Source organism: Dama dama, chromosome 23 (assembly GCF_033118175.1).
Source record: "Dama dama isolate Ldn47 chromosome 23, ASM3311817v1, whole genome shotgun sequence".
Lineage (NCBI taxonomy): Eukaryota > Metazoa > Chordata > Mammalia > Artiodactyla > Cervidae > Dama > Dama dama.
Window position 1 is genome coordinate 67650413 of NC_083703.1, and position 16984 is coordinate 67667396.

At 48.6% G+C, this 16984-nt stretch overlaps 1 protein-coding gene across 2 annotated transcripts in view; it reads left to right on the forward strand.

The window, feature by feature from the left end:
- Nucleotides 1–5843: 5843 nt before the first annotated feature.
- Nucleotides 5844–16984, forward strand: part of PPP1R16B (protein phosphatase 1 regulatory subunit 16B) — a 109053-nt gene continuing 97912 nt past the window's right edge. The window contains exon 1 of one of the 2 annotated variants that reach the window (XM_061127274.1): nt 5844–5978. The gene's annotated coding sequence lies outside the window, so the exon portion shown is untranslated. Of the gene's footprint in view, nt 5979–6380; nt 6456–16984 lie in introns of those variants that run through there. The other variant, XM_061127275.1, reaches the window with a different exon arrangement.

Below are 16984 nucleotides of genomic sequence, written 5' to 3' on the forward strand. Positions count from 1 at the left end.
ACATCCAAAAAAAAAAAAAAAAAAAAACTTCCTTAATGATGTCAACGTACTGCCAAGGTTGAGAGACGCTGGGCTAAGAGAGTTCTCTCTAAACGGAATGTAAAAATAAAAACCTGCTTCCCCTGCTCTTCCTTCCCCCTAAACACACAGCGACATGGGACTGAGCTCACCTGCGGGCCAAAAACATCTGGTGTTCTCTTCACACCACTTATGTGTGCTTTGGGACGCTTGCAAAATAGGTCGGAGAAAGGTCACTTCCCTCAAAAGCACAGGGACGTGGGAAAAAAGACACACACAAAGACAAGCAAGTATTGTACAATTGGAGTTTCGCAGACCAGGAAACCGATGCTCTGGAAGAGGAAATGACTGGCCAGCAAGTTCAGCAGCACCAGCACTCCTAAGTGGAGAGGTCTTTCCCCGACTTGGTCGTCTTCACTTGAGCCTACCATCATCTTCACGTGCCCCTCTCTAGGGTGGGCCTGGCCTGGAGCCAGCATCTTCACCAGCAGAATCAGCCACTTATCCAGGATTATTCTGGGCCAGGCACTGGAATAAATAAGTATTTGTTATTTTTATTTATTTATTTATTTTTGGCTGCGCTGAGTCATGGTTGCTTCGTGGGCTTTCTCCAGTTGTGGCGAGCAGAGGTTACTCTAATTGTGATGCATGGGCTTCTCATTGTGGCAGCTTCTCTTGTTGCGAACATGGGCTCAAAAGCTTCAGTAGTTGTGGCTCCCGGGCCCGAGAGCACCGGCTCAGTGGTTGCGGCACACGGGCTTACTTGGCTTTTGGCATGTGGGATCTTCCCTGACCAAGGATCAAAGCCGTGTCTCTCGTATCGGCAGGTGGATTCTTTACCACTGGGCCACCAGGGAAGCCCTAAGTATTTGTTTTTCTTGAAGTATAGTTGACTTATGGTATTGTATTAGTTTCAGGTATAAAGCAAAGTGATTCAGTTATATATATAGATGCAAACATACATGTATGTATATATATTCATTTTAAGATTCTTTTCCATTTTAGGTTATTATGAGATATTGAATATAGTTCCCTGTTCTATACAGTAGGTCCTTTTTGCTTATCTCTTTTATATAGAGTGGTGTGTATCTTTTAATCCCAAACCCCTAATTAATTCCTCCTGCCTCTTTCCCCTTTGGTAACCATATATTTATTTTTTATGTCTGTTAGTCAATTTCTGTTTTGAAAATAAGTTCATTGTACCATTTTTTAGATTCCACATAAAAGTGATATCATAGGATATTTGTCTTTGACTTACTTACTTCACTTAGTCTGATAATCTCTAGGCCCATCCATGTTACTGCAAATGGTGTGATGTTATGCATTTTTTATGACTGAATAATATTCCATTCCATAATATTACTACATCTTCTTTATCTATCCATCTGTTGATGGATGTTTAGGTTTCTTCCATGTCTCAGCTATTATAAACAGTGCTGCTATGAACATTGGGGTACATATATCTTTTCGAACTAGAGTTTTTATCTTTTCCAGATATATGCCCAGGAATGGGATTGTTGGATCATATGGTAACTCTATTTTTAGTTTTTTAAGGGAACTCTATACTCTTTTCCCCTGGACTAAGTATCTGTTGAGTGAATGATTACAGCCAGCCCAGCACCTGCTCACTGGCTGGTGTTAAGAACCAGTGGATCAAATAACTTATGAAGTGAATCTCTCTGAGGCTGGATTAGCTCATTTTTCAGTAGACTCAGAAGTCTCTAGGCTTTCCTTCTTCTGAGGTGTTGCCCTACATCACAGCAATTGTATAATTCACCCCAATTCTACCTTCTGTATAATTTATATGTATGAGTTGGCTTGAGTTGCAGTTGACTGGTTCACCCAAAGTTGTGTAGATATTTAATTCTATATTTTTAAACACCAATATTTCAGATTTTATATGTTGGAGCCAACCCATTTATTTCCAGGCCCTCAAACATTTTCCATAGTCTATTAGAATGTTCACTGGCCTTAGACTATACTCTAATGTCTAATGGACAGACCATAGATGGCCTCAAAATAAAAGGAGGCCCTTCCCCGGAATTCGCTGGTCCAGTGGTTACTGGATTCTGCAATTTCATTGCTGAGGGTGTGGGTTCGATCCCTGTTGGGGAACTAAGATCCCACAAGCTGTGCAGCATAGCCAAAAAAATTAAAAAGGAGGGACTTTCTTGCCTGGGGCAGAAGAGAGAGGTTTAGACACGGTCAGTGCTGCTTTCAAGGACCACAGTACAGTTTGACTTTGTGGGTGGGGGGGGGGGATACTTTATTGAGATGTAACTCACATACCATAATAACTCTGCCATTTAAAGCTGTGGGCCCCAGCCTTTTTGGCACCAGGTATCGGTCTCATGGAAGACAATTTTTCCATGGACTGAGGTTGTAGAGGATGGTTTTGGGGTGATTCAAGCACATTACACTTACTGTGCACTTTATTTCTATTTTTATTATATCAGCTCCACTTCAGATCATCAGGTATTAGATCCCACAGGTTGGGGACCCCCTGATCTAAAGTATACAATTTAATGGCTTTAGTATAGTCATAGTCATGTAACTATTGCCCCAGTCAATTTTAGTTCATTTTTCAACACACCAAAAAGAAACTGGTTATTACATCAATCATATTTCATTAAAAAAAAGAAGGACAACTAGTGCCCATTATTGGTTACTCTCCATTTGCCCCAAATAGCCTTCCCAACTCTAGACAACTATGAATTAACTTTCTGTTAATTTATAATTTAACTTTCTGTTAATCTATAATTTCTTTATAGGTCTGCCTATTCTAGACATTTGATAGGAATGGAATCATACAATACGTGGTCTTGTGACTGGCTTCCTTCACCCAGCATAACATTTTCAAGGTTCATGTTGTGGCATGTATTCATACTGCATATCTTTCAATTGTCAAATTACATTGCATTGTATGGATACACTATGTTTTCCAGATCCATTCATCATTTGATAGAGATTTGGGTTATCTCCCCTTCTTGGCTATTATGAATAATGCTGCCATGAACATTTATGTACAAGTTTGTGTGGACATTTGTTTTTACTTCTCTTGGGTATATACCTAGGAGTGGGGTTGCTGGGTCATCCGGCAACTCTACGTTTAACATTTTAGGGAACTGCCAGACTGTTTTTCAAAGGGGCTATACCATTTTACACTCCCACCAGCAATGCATAAAATTTCCAATTTCTCCACATCTTTGTCAACATTCGTTATTACCAGTCTTTTTGATTATAGCCATCCTAGTAAGTTTGAAAGTGTATCTCATTGTGGCGTTTTCATTTGTTTTTGGCCTCGTAGCTTGTGGTGTCTTAATTCCCTGAACAGTGATTGAACCTGGCCCAGCAGTAGAAGCATCAAGTCCTAACCACTGGATTGCCAGGGAATTCCCTCATTGTGGGATGGTTTTTTTTTTTTTTTTTTTTTTGGCTGTGCCTGTGTCTTTAGTTGCAACCTGTGGAACCTTGAGTGGGATCTTGAATTGTGGCATGCAGGATCTAGTTTCCTGATCAGGAATCAAACCCACGGCCCCTGCATTGGGAGCACAGAGCCTTATCCACTGGACTACCAGGGAAGTCCCCTCATTGGGGTTTGCATTGCATTTCCCTAATGGCTAATGATATTGAGCATTTTCTCATGTGCTTGTTGGCCACTTGTACATCTTCTTTGGAGAAATGTCTGTTCTCACTCCTTGTTCATTTTTTGTTATTTGCCTTTCTATTACTGGGTTGTAAGATATATATATTATATATATATATCCTTATATATTCTTATATATATTATATATATATTCTTTTTTTATATATATATTCTTATATATATAGTCTTATATATTCTAGATACAAGCCCCTTATCAGACATATACTTTGCAAATATTTCCTCTCATTCTGTGGGTTCTGTGGGTTATTGTATTTGTTTGCTAAGGCTGCCATATCAAAATGTCACAAATTGGGTGGCTTAAAGAACAGAAATTTCTTTCTCACAGTTCTGGAGGCTAGAAGTCCAAGATCAAGGTGTCTGCAGATCTGCTTTCTCCCGAGGCCTCTCTCTTGGACTCGTAGATGACCATCTTCTCCCTGGGCCCTCACATGGCTTTTCCTCTGTGCACCTATCCTTGCTGTCTCTTTTTCTTCCGAGGACACTAGCTATATTGGATCAGGGCCCCACCCTAAGGGCCTTAGTTTGACTTAATCACCTCTTTAAAGACCTTATCTCCAAATACAGTTACAGTATGAGATACTAGAGATTAGGACTTCAGCAGGTGAATTTGGGGGGAATACAATTCAGCCCATTACAGTTATATTTTCACTTTCTTGATGGTGTCCTCTAAAGCATTTTAATTTTAGTGAAGTCCAACTTGTCTGTTTTTTCCTTTGTTGCTTATGCTTTAGGTGCCATAGCTAAGAAACACTTCTTAATCCAAGGTCATGACTTATGTTTATGTTTTCCTCTGAGAGTTTCATAGTTTTGTCTCTTATGATTCAGCCTTATCTGTTTTGAGTTAATTTCTGTCTATGGTGTGAGGTAGGGGTCCAACCTCATTTTTTTTTTTTTTTTTTTTTTTGCATATGGAAGTCCCGTCGTCCAGCACCATTAGTTGAAAAGATGATTCTTTAAATTGTCTTGTCACTCGTTGAAAAGCAATTGGTCCTAAAAGTAAGGGTTTTTAGCTGGAGTCTGTCTTATTCCATTGATCCCCATCTACCCTTATTCCGTACTGCAATCTTGATTATTGTAGCCTTGTGGTAAGTTTTGAAATCAGGAAGTATGAGTCTTCCACCCGATTCTGAGTATACTTATCTTCAACATCAAAATGTTTTTAATGGTGTAAATGAACAGCACAGCATGGGGCCCATACTCAAGGCATCATTTTAGGAAGGCAGGCTTCAAGTTCTATGCAAGCCTTAGAGAGATGGACTCCCGCCCTTTCAGCCTACTGCTCTTCAGGATAAATCAATGGAAACATTCTGCAGAGAACAATGATCCCCTAGGGTTACTTTAAACATCTCTTTAAGTCTTCCCCACCTGTTCTGCTCTCTAATTGCTCTACTTTGAAACAGTGTCATTCAAAACTGGATTATTAATGAACTGAGAGGAAGCCAGGGGGCAAATTGGGGAGCTGGCTTTCAGAGAAACTGGGGAGTTTGGGGGCAGAGAATAAACCCAATCCAGGGGTTTTCGCTTCCCCAACAAAGGTTATGGGGTTTTTCTTAGCAAACAGGAAATCACTAAACTCAGGTTATAGTGTCAGCCTCCGAAGAAGGTTGCTATATAGTACCGAGTAAAGGAGTTCTTTGAACAAGACTGCTAGGAACTGAACTATCATCCCCGAACTCCTCAAACCTAAGCCTTCCCTGCGCCCCTCTGGCTGGCCCTGGGGTGCCTCGGGCTCTAATCTGGAGGCTGGGAAAGCTCAGGAAACAAGGCCCTTTGTGCAGAAGAGAACTCTATTGTTCTAAGGCCAGTGTTCAGCGAGTGTGGATTCCAGAGAATGTTTGGGGATGGATTTGTTTCCCCTTTGTTTGTTAACTTTCTCTCCTCTTCCTGGGGGGTGGGGTGGAGAGAAGGGTCTTCTCAATACATTGTCCCGTAGAGAAAAGATGGTGCTGAGTGCAGGGGCCTTCAGCCCAGGAAAAAGGATTGGGTGACAGGGGCCACTGGTTGTGTTTTGCTTTCTATTTTAAGCGTTAGATCTCAGGAAGGCAGCCCCTTTCTAGATCCTGCACCTCCCAAACAGGGGCAGACGTCAGTGGAGGTACAACCGCTTCCTTCCTCCTCCGCTTCACCTCGGTCCCTCCCAGAGAGAGGAAATGATGCGGTTTTACGTCGCCGGCCACGGCCCCCCATTCTCCCACCCCGCATTTGGGGAACCGGCTCCCACAGACCTGTCCCCAGGGCAAAGCCTGGCTGGGCTCCTTGACGTCCTAGGAAGCCTTCTGATTCAGGCTTCAAGGTAGGAGGAGATGTGAACTGCCGGCACTGGTTTTAACGCTGTGTGACCTTGGGTGGTTTACTGCAGCTCTCTGGGCTTCGTGATGCCCTTCCATCAAAAGGGAGCAAGAATACCGTCCTGGGCTTCCCCCTTTCCAAAGCGGTGATGTTGGAGGGTGGGAGGAAGACCGTAAGGAAAACTCTTTTCCGAACCCTGGTCGCGTCTCATCTGCCTTCAATTTCTAGCTGCTCAAAGGTGGTGGTGGAGGGTGATAGGAGACCCTTGCCGGCAGCTCGGGTGCCGTCCAGGTCGAGCCGAGAGCGTGCCCACCCCCTTCCCGCGAGCTCAGGCCCCGCCTCGGGGGAGGAGCCGAGGGGCGGCGCGGAGGCCGGCGGCCGTGCAGAGCTGGCTTCTGTCGCCGCACCAGCAGCTGCGGCTCGGGGACGGAAGGACCGAGCCAGGGCCGGGAGCCGCCCGGGGCAGGGCTCGGGAGAGCGGGTGAGTTCCCCGGCGGCGCCGGCGGCTGCCCTGCGCTCTGCGGCTTGACCGGGCGGGAGATGAGGATCGCGGCGCGGAGGTGGACCCAGCCTCTGAGGGTCTGGCTGGGGGTGTGTGTGGAGCTTTGGCTAAGGGCCGGCGGCAGGAGATAACTGGGTGGCGGGGGTGGGGGGGGGGGTGGCGGGAGGGAGACTGGAAAGGCGGGTACCAGGCGAGCAGGGCTGGGGAGTTGGGCTGGGTTGGGGGCGTTCTCCCGGGTCTTGCGCGCCAGAGACGAGGCCAGGGTACGGGGCGCACTGGCAGGTTGCTGGCTGGGGTCTCCGTAGCTGGATCTTGGGGCGGGCAGGGGGCTTCTTGGCGGATTCTGGGCTCTGAGGCAGCCTTCTGCCGAAGGGGCGCAATGCCGGGCAGAAGGAGCCCCAACCGGCACCAGACAGTCCGGGCTCCCAGCCTCGGGGCTGGCACGGGGGCGCCGCCCCCTCGCGTGGCGGCGCTCGGTCCCCGCAGGCGGTGGCAGGGCGCCGGGAGCGCTCCCTGCCTGGGCGGGAAAGGTCCCCAGGGCAGGCGCCCCCGCGTGCAGACCCGCCACCCGCGGGATCCGGCTGACAGCGCCCCGCGGCCCCGGGGGAGACCCCAGCGTCGTTGTTCCCTACCTCCCCGAAGGGCCGCCGTGCGCCCGCGGCTGGGTCCCCGCGCGCCTCTCCTCCTGAGTCCCGCGCATCGACTCTGGCCGGAGGAGCGCCCCCGAGCGCCTAGGATGGACTGAGTCCATGCAGCCTTCCTCCGAGAGGTCGCGTAAAGGGGTCTCCCCAAGGTCACCCGAGCCGCCCAGACCGTCCCGTGTGGACAGCTAGAGATGCGGGGTATTCGTCTTCCCTGAGGCAGGCAGACTCCACCCTCCCCCAAAGCCCCCCCCCCCCCCCCCCTCCAGTTCGGACCGGCTTAGCGGGAGATGCTGATGATGCAGTTCCCAGCCTCGCGCGGATAATTGGAGCTTTGAATCTGGCCCTCCCAGGAGGGCCGCGCGGAAAGCCCGAGACTCGGAGCTCCCGGGCATCTCAGAAACCCAGGGAGAGAGAGACGCGGCTTCCTAAGAGCTTCTCAGAACCGAAAGCCGAGCTGCTTGCGCGCGCATGTGATTGAATTCCACATAATGGGCCGCTGTTCTCGCTGTCAGAAGCGCCCACCCGCTCTCGGCGGCCCTGGGCACCAGGTGCCGCCTCTGAATCGCCCTCTGTGGAGGACCTGGGGCCTCGGGGTACCAGGCGCCTTGGCCCGCTGGGCTCTCCTGGGAAGGCGCCTGCCGTTAGCCTACTGGGCCGGCGCGGGTACTTCCCTGAGGGCCCTGCCATTTCCTGTGGCTGGCGAAGCACCGGAGAAAAACCCTCTGTCTGGGAGGCCTCCTCCGAGGCTGGTCATAAGCATCTTAGCTTAGTCAGTGACTCGCTTTCTTCCCGAGGGCAAGGCACTCGGCCTCGGAGAGCCTCAGTTGCCTCTAGGAGATGGAGCTAATCAGGCCGTGGGAGGATGGGGGCAGGACCGTGTGAGGTCCTGGCGGCGGGATGCTCCGAGGTTAATACCCGGGCCTTTCAGAAAGCTTTGGAGTGGGGCGTGTCTCCGTTTAGGCAGGAGCAGAAGTGGAGCCCTGGTGGGTGGTTCTGCAGGCGCTGGGGGAGTTTCCACATCTTCCTCCCTCAGCTTTGTCATCAAAAGGCAGCTTGCAGGCGGCTGGTGGGCGCTGGTGAGTCCTTTGAGCTCCCAGCCTGCTCCCTGGCCTTCCCACACAACTTCCTTCCCCAGCCCCTCATCTCCCACCTGCCACCAGGATGTCGGAGGCAAGATGTCAACCAGGCCACTTTGGACCTTCAACTTCGTGGTTTCCTGTGAACTGGAGTCTTCAGCAGTGTCCCTCTCCCTGGAACCTTCCTGACCCCTCTCCTGGTCCCAGCTCGTCCCAGCCTCTGAAATGTCTTCTTCAGGAAGACCACTTGATCCTTCCTCCCCCATGTTTTGGTCTCCTCCCACTGTGCCATTCGTCTGCCAGGCTCTGGGTTGGGGCTCCCCGAATTCCTGTGCTCTCTGAATCTTCCCTGGTTTGGAGGGACATGGCAGGCAAGGTCCAGTGCACGCGCAGACTTTGTTCTCTTTGGTAACTGACACAGGAGAGGAGGTTAAATTCTAATCCAGCTGTTAAGTTCCGGAACTGGAGTCATAGGGCTAAGAGGATGCTGATGCAGGAAAGTGGGTTTTCCCCCAAGGCAGTAACCTTCTGCAGAGCATCTTTGTTCTCTTTGGAAACTGGGGCCCCAGGTTCTTCTCAAACCCTGCTCCATACCCAGAATCAGCATTCTGTAATCAATGGAGTCTGCAGCCAGCCTGGTTTTTTTGTGGGTCAGGGAAGGCAGTACCTGGATTCCTGGGCTGTGTTTGGACTTTCAGGAACCTCTGCCAACTTTGACCCCTCTGCCAATCTAATCACCCCTACCCCCATGCCACCTGCACCTGGGACATGAAGCACTCAGTGTAGAGTGCGTCCCAAGTGGTATTCTTCCAGCAGAGGCTGGGATGGTCTTTTTTTATCCTGAGTTCATCCTAGACATTGAGATTTTATTTTTTTGGTTGTGTTGAGTGTTCGTTGCTGCACGCAGGCTTTCTCTGGTTGTGGCGAGTGGGAGCTGCTCTTCATTGTGGTGCACGGGCTTCTCATTGTGGAGGCTTCTCTTGTTGCAGAGCACAGGCTCTAGGCATGGGGGCTTCAGTAGTTGTGGCACACAGGCTTTCTTGCCCCGCAGGATGTGGAATTGTCCCAGGTGCCAGGGATCAAACCCGTGTCCCTTGCATTGGCAGGCAGATTCTTAACCACTACCACCTGGGAAGTCCCGAGACACTGGAATTTCGGGAGGGCTAGGACAAGCCTGTCTCCTACAGAAGGCCACAGAGTTGGAAGAGCAAGGGAGCCAGATAGGTCTAGTTCAAATGACAGCTCTCTACCTAGAAGCTCTGTGACCTGGGTAAATTATTTACTCTCTCTGACCCCTGGTTTTCTCATCTGTAAAGTGGGAGTGATGGTAATGTCTCCTCCTTGGGGTTGTGAGGATTCTCTGAGCCCGTGATGCATAGAAAGTGCTTAGTGCAGCACCTGGTAAGTGCAGGAATGCAGGAAACGATGATCATCATCACCACCACCATTTCCTCCTTCGCACTGGCCTCTCATAGGTCCCCTCGCCACCCCCTCCCAGTCCAGGGGAAGTCAGAACTCTCTGCCTCTAGCTAACAGGACAGGGAAAGCCCCTCAAGCCTGGGGGTGGGAGGGGGTTGCTTTCTGGGAATCCAAGTTCAGCATCAGCCTGTCTCTAGGAAGTCTGTCATTTCGCCTTTCTCCTCTGGCTGCCATTTTGCAGGGTCTTTGATTCATCCAACAGATGTTTACTCCCTTTTAGCCATTGTGCTTAGCAAGGGATTTCAAGATGAATAAGGCAGCTCTCAGGCTTCTCGATCTACGGGCAAAAAAGCGATAGTGAGAACACAGCTTTCCTGGCAAGAAGAGAAGTGAAGAGTAGAGGGAAGGATGAACAGGTGGCCTCAGCTAACGAACCCAGGCTTCATTCCTGAATCTGCCACCTCACAGCCAGCTGGTGATGGACAGATGTGTTACCTCTGAGTGGTGATGTGAGGAGAAAAGGGAACCACGTGGGTAAAAAACCTCAGTTCAGAGCCTTCTCGATATTAATCACTGCTTGCACATGTTGGCTGCTGTTGTTTTTTTGTTTTTTTTTTTTTTAACTTATTTGGCTGTGCTGGGTCCTCGTTGCTTTGTGGACTTTTTTCCTCTGGGGGCTACTCTAGTTGCAGTGCACGAACCTCTCATTTCAGTGGCTCCTCTTGTTGTAGGGCACGGGTTCTAGGGCACAGGGGCTTCAGTAGTTGCAGCACTTGGGCTCAGCATTTGCACCTCCTGGGCTTTAGAGCGCAGACTCAGGAGTTGTGGTACATGGGCTTTGTTGCCCTGTAGCATGTGGGATCTTTCTGGACTGGGGATTTATCCTGTGTCCCCTGTATTGGCAGGCAGACCCTTTACCACTGAGCCACCAGGGGAAGCCTGGCTTCTGTTATTATTAGTCTGCAGTGATCAATAGCAGGTGGGCAAATTTTGCTTGTCGGGGCACATTTGAGCCCTTCAGACACAGTTTTCCAGGTGGCAGATAATAAGGTGGGGTTGGGGGGAGTGGGCAGTCTGAGCTGAGAAAACAGCTTGTGCAAAGACATAGAGGCTTAAAAAGTGTTTGGTGTCTTAGAGAGCAGTGGGCAGAGTTAACAGCTGAAGGGCCACCACCGTAGGGCATGATGGAGGCAGGGGCAGGAGGCGAGGCCAGGGAGCAAGAGGGTGTTCTGCTAAGGGGTCCCGAATGATTAAATCCTTGTTCACCCAAAGCAGGCCTCCTGCAACTCATGGAGCCATCTGAATGCAGTCTAGAATTTACTTCTGCAAGGGAAGAATGGCTGGCCTGTGCACGTTTGCTGATATGTTCACTGTCCTTTCCTCTTCCTTCTACCTGGAAAGCACAGAAGTTCCCTCCTTCTTCCTGAGGTGCTTTTGCTGCTTGTGCACCCGTGTCTCTCACCCTGGGATGTTTCTCATTTGGAGGAAGGGGGTGTGGGTGGAGGAAGCACCACCATCTCGCTCCCTTATTGACCATAAGAGGGTACTAAGTGCTTTTCTGGATGTTGGTCACTGTCCAAGGTCTTTGCTTGTATTGCCATCGAATCCTCGTACAGACTTACTGAAGTAGATGCATTTATCCCCACTGTACAGCAGGGAAAACTGAGGCATAGAGGGTGAGGTGATTTGCTAAAGGGCTTATAAGTGGTGAGAACTCATGTCTAGAGGTCTTTGAAGTTGCTCTGTGCTTATGTGTACCACCTCATGCGTGCTGTTGGGAATGCTGCATGCAGAATGTCTGGCTTCTTTCACCATGCACCCGTGGATGCTAGCCTGCAGGCACCTTGGTGATGGGTCACAGTGGGGTGTGCTCTGGGTATCTGGCGACTACCCTAGTGTCTCCTGGCCTTGACTTTTGGGAAGTTCCTGAGTGCAGGCGCTTGGCGATGGGGAGCTATTCTTGGATGATTCAGAATTCAAGGCTACCTTCCTTGGCCCGCTACTGTCCCACAAACGTGCCTTGACGCAGGCAGTTTGCAGCTTGATTGATGCAGCAGGTGGTGACTGAGCTCCACGGTGACCCCAGGAAGGAATGAGTCTTTTAGGATGGCGGGGTTAGAGCATCACGTGACCACACACCCTACCTGTTTACAGAAGACATCAAAACAAAGGCCCGAATTTCCTTTTCCACCGGAGGCAAAGTTCAAGGCCAAGGTTCAAATCCTGCTTTTGCCTTTCACTGGGTTTTCGGCCTCAGCCAATTTTTTTCACTTCCTTGCACTTCAGTTTCTTCATCCAGAAATACAGATGCATGTATGTATGCATGTATGTGTGTGTGTGTATAATTCAGGGTTGTGATAAATAAAGATTTGTAATCCAACATAAAATTGACTTCCACATCATAGATATATTGATGTAATGTCCATAAAATTTTCCTCCATGGTGCTTAACATAACTGTGATTGTATGGCTATTTGTGGTCTTTATTCTTTTACTGTCTCTCCCACGAGGTCAGTGGTTCTCGGCTGCAGGCAGCTTGGCTCTCCAGGGGACATCTGGCAATGTCTGGAGACATTTTTGCTTGTCACAAGTGGGAAAGTGCAGAGGGGACACGGAGCTACTGGTATCTAGTGGGCTGAGGCCAGGGATGCGACGAGATACCCTGCAGCGCCCGGGGCAGTCCCCCTCAACAAGGAGTTGTCCAACTCCAAATGTCAACAGTGCCAGATTTGAGAAGGCTCACACTGGCCATGAGACCCCTAAGGTCAGTGACTGTGTCTGATTCATTCAGCCCTGTGTCCCTAGTTGCCCAGCATGATGGTGGGCACACAGGAGACAATAAGCATTAAAGGGATGAATGAGGACTTGGAAGGCCTTATGTCTCTTGGAGTCCAGGAGGTTTGGCTTGTAGGACATTTGGAATGAACAGGAGAGAGATGCAGATGAACTTGAACGATGATCATTGGTCATTCAGTCCAAAGAAATTCAGACCAAAGCTAGTTTCCTTCCTGTCTGCCCGCCAAGGAGGAGCTTGGGGGCCCGAATTATCTGAATTGTTCTATGATCATGGCTGCACTTTGCTCACAAAGACACAGGTCCGCCCTTTATCTGGACGAGCAGGCTGGGGCGGGGGAAGGTAGGTGCTCACAAGGACACCCTCTCAGCTGGGCCCCTGGGATTTGCCAAGCTGGGGTATAGCTGCTGTCAGCTTCCTGTTTTTTTCCCTTTCTGGTGGAATGAAGGAAACCACTGAATGGCTGTTTTTCCACTGACATTTACAGCAATGTGATAGGCCTTGGATTAATGAAGTCAAGCTCCAGTGTGAAATCTGCCTGATAACTTGAAGCTTGGACAACAGGAAGACATGGCTTGTTTTCTTTGGGCATTTGATGTCTTTGGATGGCTTTGGCTAGGGAAGTAGGGGTCACAACTCTGTACAAAAGATGGGAATGTTGTACACCCCAAAATTACAGAGGCCAGAATTGTTGTCTTTTTTTTTTTTTCCAATTTATTGGGAAGGTTTATTTTCACATGGACTTTGAAATAAATAATTCATCAAAACAAAGGTTGACCATGAGACCTAGGCTGGCTGCTACATCGGGGCCATTGAAAGGACCACGCTGTTTTTCTGGGCCTCCCTGGGAGTCTGAAGGAAAAGACTGGCCCCAAAGGGCTTTTGGACAGGTTAGAGCTGCACATGGATTAGAACTTATTCTGATGGGGGGAAGGGGTCTCAAGCATATGCCTCAGATTTGCTGAAAATCTTGCGGGTTTCTGTAAGAGGCAGAATCTGATTCCTTAAGTCTGGGGCCTGGGCATCTGCATTTAGAATAACCTCTCAGAGGGAGTCATGTGCTGCTGGTCTGTGAACTGCACTTTGGGGAGCAAGGGTCTGGGGGAACCCCAGGTCTACAGCTGAGGGGTCCCCGGTGTCACCCACTCAAGCAGATTCAGCCTGTCATGCCTGTTGGCACAGCCGTCTGCTCTGTGGGCTGGCTTGCAGGAGAGCAGACTTACCGTGGCCCTTTTCTGTCTGCTCAGACCTGGGACCAAGCGTGAAGGAAAGTCTGCTTGCTCCCAGGGAGCCGTGGAAACACCCAGAACAGGTGCGAGGGGCTTCTGGTGCTTCCAGAAACGAGTGTCGGGGGGACACAGTGTCTTGGGTCCCCTGGTCACCTGGGGCTTGTTAAACACACAGATCCCTGGGCCCTAGACCAGCTGACCTGCGTCAGAACCCACCACACTATTTTTCAAAAGTGTGCCAGCCAGATTCACAGCCAGGTTGGCAGAGGGGAAGGAAGCCAAGAGGAAGAGCTGGCAGCATGTGGAAGTTCACTGCTCAGGAGGCCGAGTGTAGGGTTGTAGAGTCGTGGACTGCCTGATGGCACCCGGCTGATGGAGGGGCCAAAAGCTAACTTGCTTCACTTGCCAAGCTTTGTAACCCTGCAGGGTTGCACCTGCCTGGGAGGAAGGGCACCTTTTTTCTTTTTTTCCTTTATTTATTTATTTTTTGGTTGCACTGGGTCTTCCTTGCTGCTCTTGGGCTTTCTCCAATTGTGGCGAGTGGAGGCCACTCTTCATTGCAGTGCACGGGCTTCTCATTGCGGTGGGTTTTCTTGTGGATCGTGGGCTCTAGAGCGTGGGCTTTAGTAGTTCCCGTGCCCAGGCTTAGTTGCCACACAGTATGTGGAATCTTCCTGGACCAGGGAATGAACCTGTGTCCCCTGCATTGTCAGGCGAATTCTTATCCACCATACCACCTGGAAAGTCCCTTTTTCTTAATGTTAATAGTAATGGTTAACATCTAGTTCTTATCTTATGAGCCAAGCACTGTTTAACTTTTAGTCTTCCTAGCGACTCTTAAGAGGTGGCCTTACTATGACCCTGATTTAAGTGAGGCATAGAGAGATTCCATGATTTGCCCCAGGTCACATAGCCAGTCAGTGGTAGAGTTAGGATTTGAATCCAGGCTGTCTTGCTTCTAAGTCCTTGCACTGAATCACGATGCTCTGTGACTCTGGGCAAAAATGCGGTTGCACTTCATAAGCTGTCCCTGCCCCCCTGCCTTTCTCGAGTTCTCCCTCAGATGGAGGAAGGGCTGGCAGTGACTTTGGCTAGCTCTGGAGTCAGACCTGGGTTGGATCCTTCCCTCTCCCACTTACTGTAACCTTGAGAAGTTATTTGCTAACTTCGCTGAGCCTTAGTTTCCCCATGTGTAAAATAGGAATAATAATAGTATGAGATGATACGATTATTTAGCCTGTGTTTGGCACATAGGATGTACTGGATACATACCAACAATAATTATTATCTTAGTATCCATGAAGTCAGCCTCTGGGCATCATAGCTTCAGAGGGGATAGGCGAGCAGAGCACTGTGTCACCTACGTCCCTGTTGCCGGGTCCGTTGTTTTGTTCACCCTGGTTACTTATGTCTATTACTTACCGAGGCATTCCTAGCCTTTGCTTCTTGGCACTGGTTGCAGGCCCCCGTGTCCATGCCAACCTGGTGAGTTCTCAGAATTTCTTAGCTCCCAGAACATTTTAGAGTCTCAATCAGAACAGGCTTTATTTCCTGTCATCCAAGAGCAAGTAAAAGGCACACATTCTCACACTTACTTTCTTCAGGGCTCTTGGCTCTTCTTGGTGACTTTCTCTGCCCCCAGCTTCCTTTCGGAACTCTGTAGCCATCACCTGCTCCCCCATGAACTGGGCAGAGAGCAAACTCTCTGGAGTCATCGGCCACTGCCTTATAAAGAAACAGAGAAGGGGACGTCCTTGGTGGTCCCGTGGCTATGACTCCGTGCTTCCAATGCAGGGTGGTGGTTTAGTAGCTCAGTCATGTCCGACTCTTGCAACCCCATAGACTGTAGCCCGCCAGGCTCTTCTGTCCATGGCATTTCCCAGGCAAGAATGCTGGGTTGCCATTTCCTTCTGCCCCTGATGCAGGGGGCCTGGGTTCAATCCCTGGTCAGGGAACTAGATCTCAAATGCTGAAAATAAATATCCTGCATGCATAGCTAAGACCTGATGCAGCCAAATTAACATAAAGACACAGGGAAGAGTTTCTCCAGAATTTCATTTATTTTCTTCTTCTTTTTTTTAACATAGGAAATCAAGCTTTTGTTTTCTTATTGCTGTACTTTATGCTTTTTAATTATAAAATTAAAGAGAAACTCATTATTAAAATTCAAGCAGTACAGAAATGTGGAAAATGGAAAGGGAAATATTCCCAATGATCATCCACTCATATTTCTTTTTTCCCGGAAGAAATCACTGAATGTTTTATGTCTTTCCATAAATTTCTTAGGCATGGACAAATCCACATGCATTTATGTGTATCCTCTGCTCTTTTCTTTTTAACACATCTATACAACCCTTTCCTGAAACTTCCCTTTTCAGCTAATTTATCTTGGCACATGTCGACACATATAGGTATACCTCAGTCCTAAAAGCTACATGATATTCCCATAATAAAAATTTACCATAATTTGTTTTCTAGTCCCTTGCTGGTGGTGAAGATTATTTCCGTTTTTTTTTTTTTTCCCCGCTGCTACACATTATGGTGCTATGACATCCTTGCTTATACTGTGTGTATCTTTGTACACTTGGGTGATTTTATCTGTAAGGAAAATTCCCTGCAGTTTGAACTATGACATTGTCAAACTGTCCTCCCAAGAGGCCAAACCAGTTTCTTTTTCTTTTTTTTTTTTGGACGAGTCACAGGGCCTGCGGGATCTTTGTTCCCTGATCAGGAATTGAACCCCTCCCCCGCCTCCCCTACAGTGAAAGCTCAGAGTCTTAACCACTGAACCACAGGGAAGTCCTGCAAACCAGTTTCTATTCCCTAGACCGTGTGTGTGAATGCTTCTTTCTCCAGTCCTTTCTCTAACACTGAGTATTGAGTACATTTAATTTTTTTTTTCCAGTCAGATAGGAATAAAATAGAAAGAGTGTTTCTGAATCAAGTTCCACAGTACTTCAGATTTTATGATCATTTAGACTGTGGCTACATATTGTTAAATAGTCAAGAACTGCACTTTACCTGGCCTGATGCTTGAAGTTAGAGATAAAAAATGAACTTAAACCAGTTCCTGCCTTTAGGTTGGTCCCCATCTCCTAAGAAAGCAGACGCATGGACAAGTGAGAACAAAGAGGTGTGGTTCCAGCTGTGCTACAGAAATGCATAAGGGAAGTTCTCTTTGACAGACTTCATGAATATTACAAATGAATGTGTAAAATACAGCATACACTGTGCCCCAGTGGGAGGGTCAATACTTGACATCCTCAAAAGAAAATGGCTTGGTAGAAGCAGAAAAACCATGTAGCTTAGCCTTAGTGGTGGCAGCAGCAGAGGTGGGCAGCTAGGAA